Source organism: Enhydra lutris, unplaced genomic scaffold (genome assembly GCF_002288905.1).
Source record: "Enhydra lutris kenyoni isolate GAN:26980312 unplaced genomic scaffold, ASM228890v2 scaffoldscaffold49, whole genome shotgun sequence".
Taxonomy (NCBI): Eukaryota; Metazoa; Chordata; class Mammalia; order Carnivora; family Mustelidae; genus Enhydra; species Enhydra lutris.
The window spans coordinates 1,863,181-1,884,108 of record NW_019154133.1 but is presented as its reverse complement, the minus strand read 5'-3'; positions in this window follow the sequence as shown (position 1 = coordinate 1,884,108).

The window sequence follows — 20,928 nt, the reverse complement described above, 5'->3', positions numbered from 1 at the left end:
CTTTAACCCACTGAGCCACCCAGGTGCCCCTGATCTTTTTTATACATTTGTTATGAAGCTTCATTTTCTCTTTAGTTGATATTGACTAGCTTGGTTATTTTAGTCTCTTTCACTAGTCTTAGGATTTGTCACATAACTTCTGATGTGAGCAAATATGGTATGTTAGTAACTTTGGACCATATTTATGAAAAAAAAAAGTGGTTAGAAGTCTATGTGGGTTCATATTCATCTCTGTAACTGTGGGTAAGTTATTTAACTTTCTAGGTTTCCTCTTCTATAAAATGTGAATAATAATATAACCCCTCTTAAAAAAAAAATAATACAACCCCTCTTATAGGGTTTGTTGATTGTAGGCTATATATTCCAGTCATATATAGTACTTATTATAGTGCCTAGAGCAAAATATGCACTTTATCAAAATTAGATGTAGTTTTGAAAATATTAAGTATTTCTTCTAATAAAAATTGCCGTGGATATAACAATTCACTCTGGAAAATATTATCAATCAGTGTCCATGAGATAAATTAGAATTGAATATATTTGAAAATAGAATAAGAGATAATTATCTTGGGTGTAGATTTCAGGGAAACAAAATCTGATGCTGAATTCTGAATGTGGGAAGTTTTCTGTGGGGTTTGCTCCTTAGAACAATATCTATAGTGGGCAGATACAGGAGGGTTAGGAAGAGAAGTGGAACTTTAATGCACTTTCAGCAAAGGTGTCTCCCAGTCTACAGGGAATTCTGGAGCTGAGATTTCCCTACAGAGATGCTCTAAAAGATTGGGCCTCTGTTCCCCTGCATTGACCACTGACTTCAACATATACCCAGGGAGAGGTCAAGGCCTAGGGCAGGGCAATTCCTTTTGGTGAAAGGCAGTTACCAAATAAAATTCACTCTGAGAACCATCAACAGCCACTCATGTCCCTGTTGTGTAAATCATTGCTTTGATGAAAGGTGACACATGGTAGCATCCTTAAATACATGTATATGAAATATATACAGATTTTTTTACATAGGAACATTCTAAATAAGCACTGTTAATATTGAATATTTGAATTAATCTATTTGTAATGATAAACCTTTCATTTAGCAATTTTTGTGTTGAAGTCTCCTTTTACAATAAGAACAAACAAGAATATAAATTAAAAATATTTTTGTCAGATAGGCTGATGTTGTTTTAATACTGTATGTATAGGGACGCCTGGGTGGCTCAGTTGGTTAAGCGGCTGCCTTCTGCTCAGGTCATGATCCCAGGGTCCTGGGATCGAGTCCCACATCGGGCTCCTTGCTCGGCAGGGAGCCTGCTTCTCCCTCTGCCTCTGCCTGCCTCTCTGTCTGCCTGTGCTCGCTCGCTCTCTCTCCCTCTGTCCCTGACAAATAAATAAATAAAATCTTAAAAAAAAATACTATATGTATAAATTTAGTAAGTATCTCAGTTCCTGAAGACAGTAGAAAATTATTCTATTCGTAGCACCAAATACAAGCCATTCTAAAGACTCTGACAATCTCAGATATTCAGACAGATTTCAACAAAAACATACACTTCTATAAGCCATTTGACATCTTTGTGAGAAAGCTTTGCTTACCTATTATTTTGAAATTCACAGCTATTAAAAATACATATCAAAATCATGATAAACATTTCTCTAAGCACAAAAAATAATAAGACAAAATTTAGTCAATAAATTCATCCTTAAACATTGAGTAAATAAACTCTTAAAAAGTTTTAAATTTTATTTCCTTCAGAAAAATAGTTTGGAAGGAAAGTGATAAGCCAGGTGTGCTTATTATTTTAGAAAGTACATATTTTATATACTTGAAAATAATCTGGCTTTTTAAAATAATTTTCTGATTTTTATACTGGAAACACATTTAGAATTTATATTCAAAGTTTGCCTAATTAGATATAAAAAGCACAGAAAGTTTAGAAATTCTTTATCTCATGGCTTCCTTTTCTAGAAATGAGCCCTTTATCATTTGGAAACATTTCACCTGTGGTGAACCTCAAATTGTTCCCTGAAAGGATCTGAAAAGAATTTCTCAGAACATTTCTAATTGGGGATGAGGTGTCAGTGGAAGCAGAAATGGCAAAACAAAGCACGACAACAAAAAATTTACATACCTTGACATGAAAATGGTAAAACTATAGTCTGAATAAACAAATGAGGACCCCTATTTTTATATAGCTTCAAAGTAGAACACTATAAAAGAATGAAGTAATATAGAAGTGGTTTCATGAATATTTTATAATTATTTCCATCTTGTCTTAAAGATTCTGATTCATTAATATGGATTGGCATTCTTTTCTTTTTCAGTAGGAGGTATGACCACACCTAGGAAAAGAAAAAGAGAAAGAGGAAGGAAATGGAGAGGGAAAGGGGGAGGAGAAAAGATGAAGGAAGGAAGAAAGGAATGGGAAGACAAGGGGAAAGGAAGGGAAAATTTAACCTTGGTTTTGAAGAGAGAATTGAGAGAGGGAATCTATCAGTATAGGCTAGATACTCTGTTGTTCCCTTATCTGGGACTTTCTCACTTAGTCATTGATATAAATCTGGGAAGTGTGTATCCTTACCCCCAGTACAAATGAGGAAACCAAGACTCATAGAAGTTAAGTAACATGCCTGGTATTGGATGCCCAAGAAGGGTCTAACCGAGGATCTATGTATGGTCTGGTCTGTTCAAATAATTTAGATATAATACCTAGCAGACTTAGCTGATGAAAGGATGAAAATATTCTTAGTGGCTTTCAGAAATGAAACACTTTTTCCCGCTTCTAAACTAGCACTTTGTGTCTATTTTAGATTAACACTTTCAATTAAAAATTGGGGAATCTTAACCTGTCAAAGTTGACACAAAAATAAAGTTTAAATTTTGTGTGTATATTTTGGTTTAGAAAGTAATTATGTATTTTTGAATTATGGTTTTATTGAATGGATTACCTTTCTGTTTTTCAAGCTTTGTCTGTTGAATATACTATGTTTTTATTCAATTAAGATAGAGTTCATTTGAAATTGGCCTTCAGTCTTTGTGAGCATTGGTCTCTTTTTGGTTCATCTACATTTCAAGTTGTTTTAGGAAAGCTTAGAAATCTTGTGCTGTTCAACAGGGTTCCCTTTGGTGGGCTGCATTCTATTGCTGTTTCCCAAAATCCGTAAGACTGTCTGAAACTCTGCCTAATGTGGTCTCTGAGCTGTGGCTTTTTGCTTATCTTTTCTACCTCTTGGGTGCACTGGGTATGGGTAAGAGATAAAATATATCAGGGTTAGTTCTCTGAGCTTGCGTTCTTTCCTTGATCTTGAATCCCCAAGTTCTGGCTCCCACAGTACTTCTCTGATGACAAAACAGATTTATTTTAACATGTTTTGTCTAATTTCCTAGAGCTCAACCTGGTCCCAGAGGGAGTAAGTATGATTTGGGCTAGTCTGCTATCACCAGAACCTGGTCTGTTATTACCAACAAATTGGATTTTAAATAAAGTTGAAATAGAACAACAATAATTTGGCATGAGAATATATTATTTGGAAAATATATCAAATTAGTGACCAAAAAGAAAAGAAAAAAATGTTTAAGATGTTAACAATAAATGAAAAATTATATAGCAATACAGGCTTATGATTTAACCTCTAACTTATTTTGTTAATATTAGAACTTCAAAAAATTTGTGTTATATTAATGTATGAACTTTTTCTTTTATGAGATCTATAATTGTCTCTTGTACATTGTAATCATTAATGCACAATGATAACCCTCTCCCTTTATTTGACAGAGTAGTACCCAACTGAAGAGAAGAGTTAAACTAAATACCATATTGTCCTTAGATGTGTGCGGCTCTTTAAGCTACATTTCAGGAGCAAATAATAACGTGTAAAAACAAAAAGGAAACCAAAAACAACAAAACCCCAGTAATGTATACTTTTTATAAGCAATGTAGTCCTAGTGGAAATTGCTTTAGCCTGAGGAAATATTACAGAATTAAAAAGATGCAAACCTAAGAATCCATGCTTTCTTTTCAGTAGATACTTTCCACTTAAACATGCTTGCCTACTCAAATATGCTTATGAAAAACAATCCTCACTGCTTTTCACTGGGGTTAGCTGTGAGTGGAGGAGGCAGGTGGGGAGAGATTAGGAAGAACTCAGATATGTTTCCTAGCTTTCTCTTCAGAAACACTTAAATTGAATTGTGCAAAAATATTTTAAAGCAGGGAGACATTTACTTTTGAATACCTAAGAAGGTGATTCCACTCTGGAACTTAGGAACAGATGTGTAAATTTACATGTTTGAGTAATTACTGTATGTTATCACTGTGCTATTTGATTTAAATGTCATAACCTCCTTCAATCCCCATAAACCATTAGATGAAAGTAGTTTATTTATTAACTCTCTATTACAGAACAAAAATGAGACTTAGAATTCTAAGATCAGTATCTTCAGGATTTACAGCGATAGTCAAGTTTGAATATAAGCCAAGTTTCAGAATAAGATCTTCCTGGTTTATAAAACCTATGCTGCTGCTACCTGGATCATTTTGTTTTTTAAAATCACAATATTCCATAACATTGATTAAAAAATAAGGAAACCAGTAAGTTCGTTATCAATTTTATCATTGAACATTACATCAAAAACTAATGATGAACTATATGTTGACTAATTGAGTTTAAATAAAATAAAAAAAAAAGTCTCCTGTTATCATAAAGTACAAATGACTTTGGTTGATAACAATGAAAGAATAATTTATTGTGTGAAACCAGTATCCTGCAATAAGAAGAGTTCACAGAGGATCATACTTCTGGGCTCTTCCTTGGGAGGGAGTTTGATTTATTCAAATCCTGCTATAATTGTTTAAAAAACTAAATGAAAATGGAATCATTTATTATCATATAGAAGGATTAAGCCCTAAATTGGATTTTTGACTTCAAGATGAAAAAGTAAGCTAACCTCCAGAATGGCTTAAGATTGAACTTTATCTTCTGGTGTGGAACAATAGCTTGAAGAGCTTTAGAGGAAGAATGAGCTCTGTGAAAGAATCCTTTAAAGTGGTGTAGTAATACAAATGGCAGTTTTATATGTAAATTAGGCCAAATAGTCTATTTTGCCCTTTGACCCAATATTACTATAAACCATGATACATGTGTAATCTTTCAGTAAAACTCCTTTTTGTCATGTTAATTCCTTGTAGGTTAAATACAGACTTCTAGAATAAATGCTAAAATCATGCACACACATGCATGTACACACATACACATATATCAGCATAATCTGAATATCCTGCTTTCCTAATTAGATAGATAATAATAAAATTATTTTTTAAAACATATATGCATTTCCAACTCATAAAGAGAATAGAAAAGAAATTATTCCTTTAAGGGCAATATCCTAGATAGTTTTGTTTGCTGTGACATTAGAAGAGCCTTTGTAGAGTTTCTAGTTTGGCAGTCACTTCACAATGCTCCTTGACAAAATATAGTGAGGTTTGGAAATATCCACAGGTGGAGGGCTTTGGTTCTAACTGTAAAATATGGTAACACATCAGTGGTTCTCTACTGGAGTCCATTCCTCAAACCCCACCCTCAAGTACATGTGACGTTGAGATGTTTTTGATTATCACAAATGTGAGGGGATGCTACTGGAATCTGGTGGTAAGTACCAGAGATGTGGTAAACATCCTACAGTGCACAAGACAGCCCCCTCACAACCAGGGATTATCTGCATGAATCAACAAGAATTTGTCTCTAGGGTTTTTACTGATTTATGTTTGTGGATTCTGACTTTTAGCTCCAAAACTGTAGGCTTACTACAATTGTACTGCACTGAACGTTTCTGTACTTTAGAACACACATATTAGGTAGATGCTTTTGACTTTGTTAGGAGAATGAAGGTAGCACTCCCTTCCCATGCATGTTTGCAGTAGGAAAGTAAAAACTACATTTCCAATTGATATTTCTATTTCATGATTAATATGGAATTTGTATAAATTAAGCCAGTCAGTTCCCAGAGTAAAATGTTTGAGATACATTCAATATATTCTCAAAATGTCTGTGATTGAGAATCATGTGGTACATGCGGGTGCCTGGGTGGCACAGTCAGATGAGCAGTGGTCTCTTGATTTCTACTTGGGGGGGGTGATCTCAGGGTCATGAGATTGAGCCCTGTGTTGAGCTCTGCACTCAGCACAGAATCTGCTTAGGACTCTCTCTTCCTCTGCACCTCCCCCCATTCTAAAGAAAGAAATCTTATTTATTTTTTTTTTTAAAGATTTTATTTATTTGACAGAGAGAGATCACAAGTAGGCAGAGAGGCAAGCAGAGAGAGACAGAGAGAGGGAGGAGGAAGCAGGCTCCCTGCCTAGCACAGAGACCAATGCGGGACTCGATCCCAGGACCCTGAGATCATGACCTGAGCTGAAGGCAGAGGCTTAACCCACTGAGCCACCCAGGCAGCCCCGAAATCTTCTTTTTTAAAATTTTTTATTAATGTATAGTGTATTATTAGCCCCAGGGGTACAGGTCTGTGAATCACCAAGTTTACACACTTCACAGCACTCACCATAGCACATACCCTCCCCAGTGTCCATAACCCAACCACCCTCTGCCTACCCTCCTCTCCCCCAACAACCCTCAGTTTGTTTTGTGAGATTAAGAGTCTCTTATGGTTTGTCTCCCTCCCGATCCCATCCTGTTTTATTTTTCCCTTCCCTACTCCCCCCAAACCCCCCACGTTGCCTCTCACATTCTTTATATCAGGGAGATCATATGATAATTGTCTTTCTCTGACTGACTTATTTCGCTCAGCATAATACCCTCTAGTTCCATCCACATTGTCGCAAATGGCAAAATTTCATTTCTTTTGATGGCTGCATAGTATTCCATTGTATATATAACACGTCTTCTTTATCCATTCATCTGCTGATGGACATCTAGGTTCTTTCCATAGTTTGGCTATTGTGGACATTGCTGCTATAAACATTCAGGTGCATGTGCCCCTTTGGATCACTACATTTGTATCTTTGGGGTAAATACCCAGTAGCGCAATTGCTGGGTCGTAGGGTAGCTCTATTTTCAACTTTTTGAGGAACCTCCATGCTGTTTTCCAGAGTGGTTGCACCAGCTTGCATTCCCACTAACAGTGTAGGAGGGTTCCCCTTTCTCCGCATCCTCACCAGCATCTGTCATTTCCTGACTTGTTAATTTTAACCATTCTGACTGTTGTGAGGTGGATCTCATTGTGGTTTTGCTTTGTATTTCTCTGGTGCTGATGATGTGGAACACTTTTTCATGTGTCTGTTGGCCATCTGGATGTCTTCTTTGCAGAAATGTCTGTTCATGTCCTCTGCCCATTTCTTGATTGGATTCTTTGTTCTTTGAGTGTTGAGTTTGCTAAGCTCTTTATAGATATTGGATACTAGCCCTTTATCTGATATGTCATTTGCAAATATCTTCTCCCATTCTGTCAGTTGTGTTTTGGTTTTGTTGACAGTTTCCTTAACTGTGCAAAAGCTTTTGATCTTGATGAAGTCCCAATAGTTCATTTTTGCCCTTGCTTCCCTTACCTTTGGCGATGTTCCTAGGAAGAAGTTGCTGCGGCTGAGGTCAAAGAGGTTGCTGCCTGTATTCTTCTCAAGGATTTTGATGGATTCCTTTCTCCCATTGGGGCATCTATTTTGAGTCTATTTTCGTGTGTGGTGTAAGGAAATGGTCCAGTTTCATTTTTCTGCATGTGGCTCTCCAATTTTCCCAACACCATGTGTTGAAGAGACCATCTTTTTTTTCCATTGGCCATTCTTTCCTGCTTTGTTGAAGATTATTTGACCATAGAGTTGAGGGTCTATTTCTGGGCTCTCTATTCTGTTCTATTGATCTATCTGTCTGTTTTTGTGCCAGTACCACACTGTCTTGATGATGATAGTTTTGTAATAGAGCTTGAAGTCTGGAATTGTGATGCCACCAACTTGGCTTTAAAGAAAGAAATCTTAAAAAAAAAAAAAATCCTGTTGTATGCTTTGCAAAAATGTAGGTGTCCAAACCCTATACCAGAGAAAGAGAGTCTTTGATTTGTTAAATGTTGCTAGAGCCAAGTAATCTGTATTTTAATAAGGGTGCCACATTATTCTGATGTCATCAGTTTACATGGAGCACTATTTGAGAAAATGGAGTAGAATCCCCTTTGGAAGCAGCAATTTTACCTGTATATTAAGCAGCAATTTGAAAGTTTTTACCTGAGCATCTGTGATACAAAAATTCAGTGGTAAATGAATAAGTGTGATCTAGGGCTTGAAAAGTACAAATAAAGCACATTCAGATGCTGTGGTTTTCTATCTGAATATATAATCAAATACTGTCATTTCAAACATTTCAGAACTTAGGTTTATATTTCACATAAGAAATTATGCCCATTTCAAACATTTCAGAACTTAGGTTTATGTTTCACATAAGAAATTATGCCCAAATTATTTTTCAATGAATGAGCAAATAAATGAATGATAGATAAGTACAATAGAGTATGTTAGCTTATATTCCTTACACTTGCCTAGAGTGCAATCAGCTAGTAATTAAGAGGATAGATTTCTGGCAAACCCATGTGATGGAAGAGTCCATTAGCAGGGAAATAAATGAGAAATGCAAATATATCTAGTTATAAAGCTATAGTTTTAATCGATGTGTATTTTTCTAGTTAGGTTCAAATTACTTGCTAAATCCTTGGCTTCAACTATTATTTCCAGAGGCTCAGATAATAGTATACTACTCACTAATACAGTGAGAGGCAAAATAATAAGTGAACATCCATGGAGCCTGGCCTTGTTTGGAGCACCATTGGAACAAATTAGAAAGGTGAAAACAAGAGTATAAAAATGAGAACCCTGAAAAATTTACTAGAATATGGTTCTCAGTATTTTTTGTACTCTTTGCCTAGCTCCATACTCACTGCTGGTTAAGATAGGTCTTTCATTATGATGTATACAAGATATAAGTTATGCTATGAGAGATAGTTAATATCAGGAAGCAAAAATTTTGCTTTATCAATAATCTGCTTTACAGAATACGAAGATTCAAAGGCAATGAGAGTTTAGAAAAGACAAAAAGGAAAAAAAAAACTGATACAGAAAAGAGGCTTATAATAACTGCAGTGTTCATAATAAAGAGATATTTGTACCATTCTTTGAACTCCCAAGTATACTCTGAATTAGATATGAATAGTGCTGCCTTTGTAATGATGAACTGATCCTGTGGGCTTTGTTCCACTTGCAGATCTATAATAGGATCATGAAGGAATATACGTGTTTACAAGTAAAACATACACATACATAGTCACACAAACATTTTCTGATGAAATGGATTAGTGTTTGTCAGCATATAACTTCCTCTATGTACATGGTTGTAGCATATTATAAATGTCTGTGTTATTTGTTGATACTCCGGTTGTTAGGTGGGTTCTACTTTTTCTTCTCTTGTGTCTGAGGAGGCTCATGACTCTTTGATCAATAAAATATGATGGGAATGATGTTATGTCTGTTTCTAGGTTTAGGCTTTATGATGTTTATAGCTTTCACTTTCTATTGGAATACTCGGTCTGGGAACCCTAAGCCATAGTATACTTAGTCCTCCTATTGGAGACTACATTCTGAAGAAGCCCTGAAATCCAGTCTTCTGATCACCTCCAAAAAGAGTTCTAGATATGTGTGTGAAGCCTTCTTGGACTGTCCATATTTAGCCCATCAACTTGTTGAATACCACCGAGGAATGTCAATTGATACAACTGGGAGAAAAGAAATTGCCTACTTGGAGCAAAAGAATACTCCCTACCTAAATTGCTGAGATACAGAATCATGAGATGTATTAAAATCTTGTTAGCTTTTTGTGTTTTAGCTGGAATAGAAGCATTTCTTCACTATTTTTTTCCTAAATATCAACACCTTCCCACTTATTCACCATATACTATATGCTAAATGCTATATTTTTATATAGCATTTATCAATGTATAACATTATATTTCTTTTAGTTATTTGTAAATCTCTTTTCTCCATCAGAATATAAACTTAATAGAAGCTAAGACTCCATATGATGTGTTTACTTGTGTATATCAGCCACTAGAACAGTGTTCAGTATATCACAGGCACTTAAAATATTTATCACAATGTTGAAATGAATGAATGATATCATTTTTTTTTTTTTTACAAATACCATTAGAAAACATGTATACATTTAGCTAAATAGTCTCAGAAGTTAACTAGTGGAGAATCTATTGAAAATATTTATACAAATGTCAAGTTCAATATGTTGCATTGTCTTTAATTTCTTAAGGCCAGATTGTAATTTAGAGAAATATAAGAGAGGTATAAGGCAAAATGGTATTAAATTTATTTTAAAAAGCAGGTCTAATTTATGACAAAAATGTTTAAATGTTGAACCCAGTGAAATGTAATGTTTTTCTTAAAAGAAACTTCTATATATAGCTGAAATGGTGTGCATTTTTTTGTTTTGTTTGCTCATTCAGAAAACCAATCATATTATTTTGCTAGTAAATACTTCAAAGAAATCAGAGATCTAAGAGAAGAGATCTAAGAGAATAGGAAAATAGGAATACAGAATATGTTTCATAATTCCTTTCTAAAACCAGACTGGATTATTTTTTAAAAGATTTTATTTATTTATTTGAGAGATAGAGATAGAAAACAGAGAGAGAGAGAGAGAGAGTGTGAGAGGGAGAAGCAGGCTCCCCACTGAGCGGGGAACCTGACATGGGACTCGATCCCAGGAACCCAAGACCATGACCTGAGCCGAAGGCAGATGCTTAACCGACTGAGCCACCCAGGTGCCCCTCAGACTGAATTTTTTCAACACAAAAACTGCTATGATTAATTACTTAAAAGCTTTCATAGTCATTCAGTAATCTTAAATTGTGGCTTTGAGCTGAGGTCTAACTTCATAAAAATCAGTTTTACCAGTAAATTGATTCTGCACAATACATGGCACACATGCTTATTTCTTCAAAAAAGTATCTAAATCCTCAAGGATAATAGTGTTTTTCAAATATTCATTTCAAGAAAGCCCTTCAGAATTAGTATAGTATAATGAAAACAAAAATTAAAAAAAAAAAAAAAACTAAGATGATAAGCCGAACAACAAAAACAAAACATAAATATCTCACTATGTGTATTAGAATCAAATTCTAACTGAAATGAATTTTAAATCAATTTTAAATCTTTCTAACAATTATTAAATGTAAGACATATAAGATTGTGTATGATATGTTTTGGCTCCAAAATCAGAAAGGCATAATTTTTAAACTCAGATTGCACCATGTTAGAACTGTGTGGCCTTGACAATTCAATTTTTTTTTAGTCTCCAATCTTCATTTATGAAATTTGATTGATAATAGTATGTACCTCATTTTATTTTGTTATTTTTTTAACTTAAATGTAGTTAAGATACAGTGCAATAATTGTTTCTAGAGTAGAATTCAATGAGTCCTCACTTTACATACAACACCAAGTGCTCGTCCCAAGTGTCCTTTTTAATACCCATTATCCATCTAGCCCATCCCACACCATCACCTCCTTCAGTCATCCCTTCCTATCCTTAAGTGTTTTATGGCTTGTTTCCCTCTCCCCTTTTTTTTCTTTCCCCCTTCCCATATGTTCATCTGTTTTTTCTTAAATTCCACATGTGAGTGAGATAATGCGGCCTTGTCTTTCTCTGACTGATTATGTTATCAGTACCTCATTTTAAAGTAGCGAAGTTTTCATGAAATAATACATTTAGAATTCCTATCATGTGGGATGCAGTGATAAGTTCTGGTTAATATTATTATTAATGTTAAAAATAATTATCTGATATTATTTCATATTTAGTTATCTGAGATCAAATAATTCAAAGTTAGTAATGAAAAGAGAGCAAAAAGAAACATTTTTTTAAGTGTTTTATTTATTTATTTGACAGACAGAGATCACAAGGAGGCAGAGAGGCAGGCAGAGAGAGAGAGGGAAGCAGGCTCCCCGCTGAGCAGACAGCCCGATGCGATTCGGGCCTCCATCCCAGGACCCTGAGATCATGACCTGAGCCGAAGGCAGAGGCTTTAACCCACTGAGCCACCCAGGTGCCCCAAAAATTTTTAAAAAAAGATTTTATTTATTTATTTGACAGAGAGAGGCACAGAGAGGGAACATAGGAAGGGGGACTGGGTTTTTAATTTATTATCATTATTATTATTATATATGTATTTGCTTAAAACAGTAATATTAACATTTGTTTTAATATATAAACTTCTGATTTAGGAAACCACTTAGAGACTATGACATATGTACACAATTTTCTTTGGTGTTTCTTTGAAAAAGTACATATTTTATTCTTTCTATTGTTGAATTTTAGTGGAACATTTCATAAAAATTTTAAAAAGGGAACTTAAAATGTTTGTTTCTTCAAGTGCTCTTATATATCAGCTATTTTTTAATGAATCTTTTATCATTTGGGTTCTACTTTCTGCTAATCAGTGATTCTGTACTGGATTTAACAGGTTTAATGGTTTCTATCAGTAGCCTGATTTTTGTGTGTGACATCTTACTAAGAGCATCCTAATGTTCAAGGAAAATATTTGATTTTGACTTGATTCCTTTTTTACTGGCCATCCAGTCTCAACAACTGCTGCCTGCAGTAATAACTCCTTACTTCCTTAACTAATACTGCCCTAGTCCTAGCAAACATACTATTTAGCCTAGGTTACTATGATAACCTCAGTAGTCTTCTAAGTGTCCTTACTGATTCCTCTCTTTTCTCCCTCCACCATCATATATAGAATACATTCAAGTTATTCGCTGTTATACCATTTATAGTTTGGCATTCATCAAAGCCTTCTTCTACCTCTTCTACTACCTTGGTTTTCTTTCTGTACCCCCAGTGCTTTGGCCCTATCCACTCTGACCTTCCTGCTGCTTCTCAAATACTCCAAGAATTTTCTAGACTCGGAGTTTGCCTGCAGTGTTCCCTCTACCCAGAAGTACGTTGCCCATACTTCATATGACTGGCAGCTTTATATTATTCAGATCTCTGTTCATATGTTACATTCTTATGTATTTTATATATATTTATAAGTAAACAGGTAGATGCATGCTAAAAGTTACCTCTACATAAGAATCTAAAACAGCATTGAGAAGACACAAATTAATTAAAAAGTAATAAGATAGCCAAATTTTATTTGCTTTTGGGAAATAAATAGATTGCACTGATTTTTTTAAATTCTATTTCAAGAACTGTTTAAAACGTTTAAAAGAATATAAGATGAACTCAGGCATATGTCAGTTTTAATTAGTAGATACATTCTTTTCATATTCAAAATATTTTCATTCCATATATAGATTTTCTTTTATAAGCTGTTGTAAATTCTATTTTATTAATATTTAATGTTGAATAAGGCATATCTCTTCTGAGCTTAACTTACATTTACCTTACAAATATGAGATTTTAGACCAATAAATATGCTTTACTCTTCCAAGTTAACCTGTTAGGTAATAAAGAGATGGAAGGTTGTAGTGAAAAAAACCTCTTCAACCTGAACTGTATCATTTACTTTGTTTGCTGATGAGATGTGTCAACATTTACACAGTGAAGTGTGCCTAAATGTGTATTTCTATTTAAATCAAATTCATCTTCTTCAGAGTTTATGTGTGTATTCAAGGAATGAAATTGGATTCTCTTCGAGAACTAAAATCAGTTACCATTTATTTCAGGCAAAGAGGTAATCAACATGCTTGACTGGAGAAACTGTTCAAGACTCGAGATTTCCTAAATTGTTTTTGCACAAACATTCTGAAACATAAAATATTAGGACATCTACTCAACTAATTTTGGAGGAATAGTATATTACACATAATTTATGACTGTGGGTCTTACATGCCCTACATAAACCTATTTTAAAAAGGAACCCTAGAGCATCATAAAGAATGGGAAGTAGATAAAACTCAGAAAAAAGTGAGTTTATAAACTCATAAATTTAATTTATTTAACTTTCCAACATTCTTACCTTACCAAATAAAGACTGCATTACTCTAGAGAGATGTAGTCAAAATCACATTGTTGCATGCCCTTTTAGATGGCCATCCTCTCCACAAACAAACATTTTTCCTGATCCACTAGCATACATTATGTTATGATCTCCTTAGAAGTACAGTTGCAGGAAAATAAAAATACAAACAAAATTAAACTTACAGTTTCTCCTAATTCCAGTTAGAATGTAGACTGGATTGATTATTTCTGTCACTTGAACATTTCTCAGAAAACCTAATGAACTTACAAACTACTATCCCAGATACCTTCAGGACCTTATAAATGAATTATTGGCTCAATGCAAACTTGTTCTAAAATGTGGGTGAATATATTTGCCAAGGTTATTGAGTCCCAGTTTGATCACCTTATAAAGAATAAATTATGTGCAGAATTAATGTCATGACGTGACTTGGAATATCTGGGTTGATTCTTAGGAAAGTTTTCTAAGCACCCAGAGTTTCTCTTTACTTCTTTTCCAGTTCACAGCTACCTGTGCCATCTCTTAATTCTGACACATGGCATCATCTCCCAGTATCTTCTTTCCTTTCTTTAAATTTTCACTTTACCCCACACTGTAAGTCTGCTCCTTCAGCTTTCAGGTTAACATATGCATTTACCTACCATTTATTGAGTATCTGCTATTTCTGCAAACTGTGCCAGGCCCTTACACATACATTTAATCACTGTAATAATCATGGATATTCCATCCATTTCACAGATGAGGAAGATAAAACTCAGTAAGATTTATAGAAACAAAAACTAAATTTTTCTGTGTTAACAAAGTACTTTTCTGATTATAAATACACTATTGTTGAATGCAGTACCTTAAGAGTATTTTGAGGCGTACAGTCTATATAGTATAAATAGGAAAGAATAAAAACTCTACTACCAAATGATAATACTCTAAAATTTTTAGATAGTTCAGTGTAATCTTTACACATATACACATACAAACTTGTGATTCCACTCCAATATAGCAATTCCGTCCAAGTGATTTGGATATTATTTCTTTGTAATTTACACATCTATGTTTATTTTGGTAGTTTTTTAAAGAATTGCACTTGGGGGTTCCTGTGTGGCTTAGTACCTTAAGTGGCCCACTGTGACTTCAGTTCGGGTCATGATCTCAGGGTCCTGGGATCTAGCCCTGTGTTAGGCTCTGCGCTCAGTGAGCAGTCTGAGGAGTCTTTCTCCCCCTCCTCCCTCAGTCCCTTCCTCACCCCTCCTTAAATAAACAAATCTTAAAAAAAAAAAAAGGAGTTTCATTTCAACAATTTCCAACTACCTGACAAATATTTCCTTAGGATTGTCAAACCAGCACACAAATTCAGCATGTTTAAAACTGATTTCATGATTTAACTGTTTCTCAAATTTGTTCTCTTTATGGACTTCTTTATAGCACACTCCCAAATATCAAGACTGAAAACTTTGGTGTCAACTCTTCTCTTGTTCTTCACCAGAATTTGTTTATTTTCATACTTTTATTTGCATTTGCTCTTTACATCTGTCCTCTTATCCAATTGTGTCTTATTTGAACATTGCAGTAAATTGAAGTGGTCTCCTAGCTCTTCATTCACCCAGAGATATCTGCAGGCATCACGTACTTTTGATCAAAAGCCTTCAGTAGTTTCCATATGCATGTCCTATAAACATCAAACACCTTGAGTGGAATGAATGCCTTTGAAATTTTTTTTACAGCCTAATTAGTTAATTAAAACAACAACAACAAAATAAAATAACACTTATCTTTTCCAGACACTTTATAAAGCATTTAGGATATGATGGCAAATAAGAAAATCATGGTTTCTCATTTTAATGGAGATTGACTCAGTGGAACATACAAACAAATAAATATGTATGCACATGAGAGTGTGAAGTGTGCTATGTTGGAAAAATAAAATTACTTTGGCAAAAAACTCTATTTTCTATTAATTTATCCTAATTGTCTTAATTACATTTGTGTGTTTGCATGCATATATGTGTATCCATATATCTCTACCTTTATAGCTATTCTATCTACCTAGAGGAAAAGAAAGACAGAGAGACACATACATAGATATGGATTAGGGGAGGGTACAGGGAGAAGAGGATCTGCCTTAAACAATTTTGGGAGCTGGTTAAGCAGTCTCTGTAATGCCATGTCTGATTTCTGATTCTGATGCTGGAACTTAAGGTCCACCAGGTAAATGATTGGGAAGGAAGGAAATATTTGAAGTATGGAAGAGCAAGACAATTCTGGAACACAAAAGCTTGAGCCTATGAGGGTGTACTGATACCTGTGTCAGCTGGGACTTGATGGTACGGGTATTCTGCAGAAAAGCCCTTCGTCAGATCTGGTCCAGAAAGTTGGAGAAGCTTAAGGAGAATCCAGGGGAAAGTGGAAGTTTTAAGTCTGGGCACTGACTTACTTCTAGCAAACTAAGATGCATGGTTTGTGAATTACAAATGGCCACTGCTTGATTTTCTTCTTCTGAATCTCATGCTAGAATTGCTTTTTTAGCCAGTACTATTTGGAAACATACCAAAAAAAAAAAAAAAAAAAAAAAGAATTCTGGGAAAATACAGGTTAGTTGAGTCAAGTTGACATAATACAAAGTGACCTCAGTTTGGTCTAAAGATTGATTAAACATTAATCAAGAGAGAGGGCTATAGAAAGAGTATTACTGGGATGCCTGTGTGGCTCAGTCGGTTAGGCCGCTGCCTTCGGCTCAGGTCATGATCCCAGGATCCTGGGATGGAGTCCTGCATCATTCTCCTTCCTTGGCAGGGAGCCTGCTTCTCTCTCAGCCTCTGCCTGCCACTCTGCCTGCTTGTGCACGTGCTCTCTCTCTCTCTCTCTGACAAATAAATAAATAAAATCTTAAAAAAAAAAAAAAGAAAGAGTATTACAGGCAAAGGAAAAAAAACAAGTAGAAAAGTGGAATTTTAAAGAATAAATCCTGTAAGATCTGGCCAGAAGCCTTGGTGAGTGGTGAGAATGGAAATAGCAGAAGTGCAAAACCTGGTTTTTAAGTCATGTTAAAGATTTTTTTCAGGTTTGTTTTGTTTTTAAGGTATAGAAGAGTTTAATCACAAATAAAATTTCTCTGTGCCTCTTTGAAGTCATTCCCTTTCCCAGAGCCAGGCAACCACTAAAGTGCTTTCTATATCTATCTGGGTAAAGGCAACAATCTATGATGCTAATAGTCTCAAACATGTCTCTTTGATGTCCCTCCAAATCTAAAGAAGTAGTTTATATGTTTTTTTATTTGTTGATGTTTGGTATCACTGACTCTTTGTTTGATAAATTATACAGTGTATCAAGTTGGTTTAGAATACTGAGGCCCAAATAACACTGTTAGAGATAGTGTTGGAGAGATTTTCAGAAGGGACTTTTAAATGGAATTGTACAATATGTAGTCTTTTGAGTTTGGCTTCTTTAATTTAGTGTAATGCATTTGAAATTCATCTATATTATTGATTGTATCAGTACATGCTTCTTATATTTATAAGGAGAATTACATTATATGTTCCAAAGTCAGTTTGATTATTCAACAGATTTTGGTGGAGGGGTGGGCAGGTAGAGGAAGAGGGAGGGAGAGAATCTTGAACAGATTCCATGCCAGTGGCAGCCTGACTCAGGGCCCGATCTCACAACTCTGAGATCATGACCTGAGCTGGAATCAAGAGTCAGTTAACCAACTGAGCCACCCAGGCAACCCTCCACTTTTTAGAATGAGTTTGTTAATTTCTACAAAAGGATGAAGACTGCCAGAACCATGAGTGGATTTTCACTGAATTTATGGATCAACCCTGGAAGAAACGCCGTTGTAGCAATACTGAGTATTTCAATCTGTAAACATAATGTATTTCTTCATTTAAGTACGCTTTGGTTTCTTTAATCATTATGGAAAGTGATAGAGTTTATAATATGATGTGGTCCACACATACAACTTGGGATGAGATCATTGAGCATGCCTTTTTTTTTTTAATATTTTATTTATTTGGCAGAGAAAGAGAGAGAGAGAATAGGCAGGGGGATGTCAGGCAAAAGTAAAAGCAGGCTCCCTGCTAAGCAAGGAGCCTGACATGGAGCTTGATCCCAGGACTCTGGGATCATGACCAGAGCCTAAGGCAGACATTTAACCAACTGAGCCATCCAGGTGTCCTTGGGTATGTCTTAAGAAGGATTCATTGTCTCAGAGTCTTGAAATGTAACAGTTCAAGTTCAAGGTGTTGACAGGGCCTTGATCCCTTTGAACGTGCTAAGGAAGATTCTGCTCCAGATCTCTCGTCTAGTTTCTGGTAGTTTCTTGGCTTGTAGCTGCGTAACTTCAGTCTTCTTGGGGTGTTCTCCTTCTGTGCATGTTATTGTGTCTGAGTCCTCTCTGCCATACTGGATTAAGATCTACTTAAATTACTTCATTTTAAATTGTTTACTTGTATAAAGACCCTTCATCTATATAAGGTCATATTCTGAGGTATTGGGAGTTAGAACCTCAAAATGCAAATTTTGAGGAGGAAGCAGTTCAACTTATAACACACACTTAACTATATTTTCTCTTTCTAAAACCCTTAATTCTCTCTTTTTTGGTAAAATTGAAACCCATTTTCAGATCTCTTTTCAAAACTCAGTTTTAATTTTACTATAAAAAAATAGTTCCCATACACAGAAGTATTATATTTTTCATTACAAAATTTTGAAATATTTAGACCCAATTAATAGTGGCAAAATTACCATAACAACTTACTTTTCTTTTTCTTTCTTTTGCTAATTATTTCCTAAAATCCAAGACAGTTCATGTTTCTTGCCTTTAATTTTATATAATAAAAAGAAAATATTCTGAACACCTTTTGCTGCAAACATCAACTCTTATAAATAATAAAATGTTGAAATAGTTCAAAGTAAAATAATTTATATTTCTTGGAATCTAAAAGAAAGTGAATAGTAAGAAAACATTCTTTCTGTTAGGAAAAGGAATATTAGGGTCATGTGAAACATACTAATACTTTATTTTTCTGACATTAAAATACATAAAATACAGTGCTTATATTTAAAACTTGCACCCAGAACCTTGGTGATTATGATCTATAAAGTTAGCTTACATTGGGACCAGAAGTTAATGTGTCTTTTGTGTTTGGTTTCTTAGAAATAGGGTATTCTTATTAGATATTCTGTTCTATATAAATTTCTCCCTCTATCTCCAACAGTGTTATTTGGGCCTCAATATTCTAAGCCAACTTGATACACTGTATAATTTATTAAAGAGTCAGTGATACCAAACATAAATAAAGAAAAAACACATGAACTATTTTTTAGATTTGGAGGGACATCTAAGAGACTTGTTTGAGAATATTAGCAACATAGATTGTTGCCTTTACACAATAATCAGACCCTCACTTGCAATTTATACATCTCAACTGATAAAAGTCCAACAAAACAAACTTTGAAAATTAAAAAAAAAATTACTGATATAATTAACACAATCTGGAGGTGGAAAAGAGAAAAAGGAAGAGATAGAAAGGTAAGGCTTTATTCCTCTTTATCTTTGATAATGGTAAGTCAAAAGACAATGTTTATGGTTAACAATCACTAGGCACAACTGAAGATATTAAAAATGCATATACCTCTAAAGAAATTTGTAAATGATTGGAGAGTTATTATAGAACCAAATCTTGGATGAATGTGAAGATATTGTTTGGAGATAGGTTGTTAAAAAGGACAAATGAATAAGGAATAAATGAAAGCAAGAGGAAATTTTGTGGGAATGGATTGGAATTAGACAAATCATTGGTGCAAAATCATGATTTCTAACATGTGCATTTTGGTACACAAAGATATGACTATCTGGCTTACCTGAAACAAAAACTCGGAAAATATACACATATAAATACACACAGATGGTTATTACAGCACTGCTTCTCAAAGTGAACAAACAAAAACTGGAAATGACTGTCCATCATCAAGGGAATGGTTATGATTAACTAAATTGTGGTATAGACATAAAATAGATTTTGCTTATACTAAAATAATAATAATAATAATAATAGTAATATTTACTTGCCCAGAAGATGGTTCATGACAAATCAAGTGAAAAAGTAAGTGCAGATTTTGAGTGCATTAATATCTATATTACTTTTCAATGGCAGAACCAATGAAAAGAAAGAAAGAAGAAAGGAAGGAAGGGAGGAAAGAAGAAAAAAGGGAAGGAATAAATGAAAGACAGAAGGGAGAGAAGAAGGAAGGAAGGAAAGAAGGGAGGGAAGGAAGAAGGAAGGAAAGAAGACAAGCAGGAAAATACTCCATATTAGCCCTATAATTATCTAATTTTAACCTTTGGTAATCTTTGAAAAATATGAGTGGGGGAAGAAGATAAATTTGACCTATGTATATATATAAAATGTTATGTATATCTTCACACATACAGACACACCTATCATTTTACATACACGTTTCTGTAAAATCATCCTAGCTTTTCTATAAAGTTATTGAAATATGTTCCAAAATAAAAGGTTTAATATAAATATATATTTCGGACCATCAGAAGGTAATACCATATCACTATTTTAAAGCATCCTGTTAAATAGAATAAAGAAAGAAAAATAAAATGGAAAGACCAAACAAAAGGCCTTAAAAATACATGTTAAAAAATTCTTGTGTGAAAAAAAAAAAAAATTCTTGTGTGTTGGGGCACCTGGGTGGCTCAGTGGGTTAAAGCCTCTGCCTTTGACTCGGGTCATGATCTCAGGATCCTGGGATCCAGCCCCACATCGGGCTCTCTGCTAAGTGGGGAGCCTGCTTCCCTCTCTCTCTCTGCCTGCCTCTCTGCCTGCTTGTGATCCCTATCTGTCAAATAAATAAATAAAATCTTTAAAAAAAAATCATGTGTGAATTAATGAGATTAGTATTTT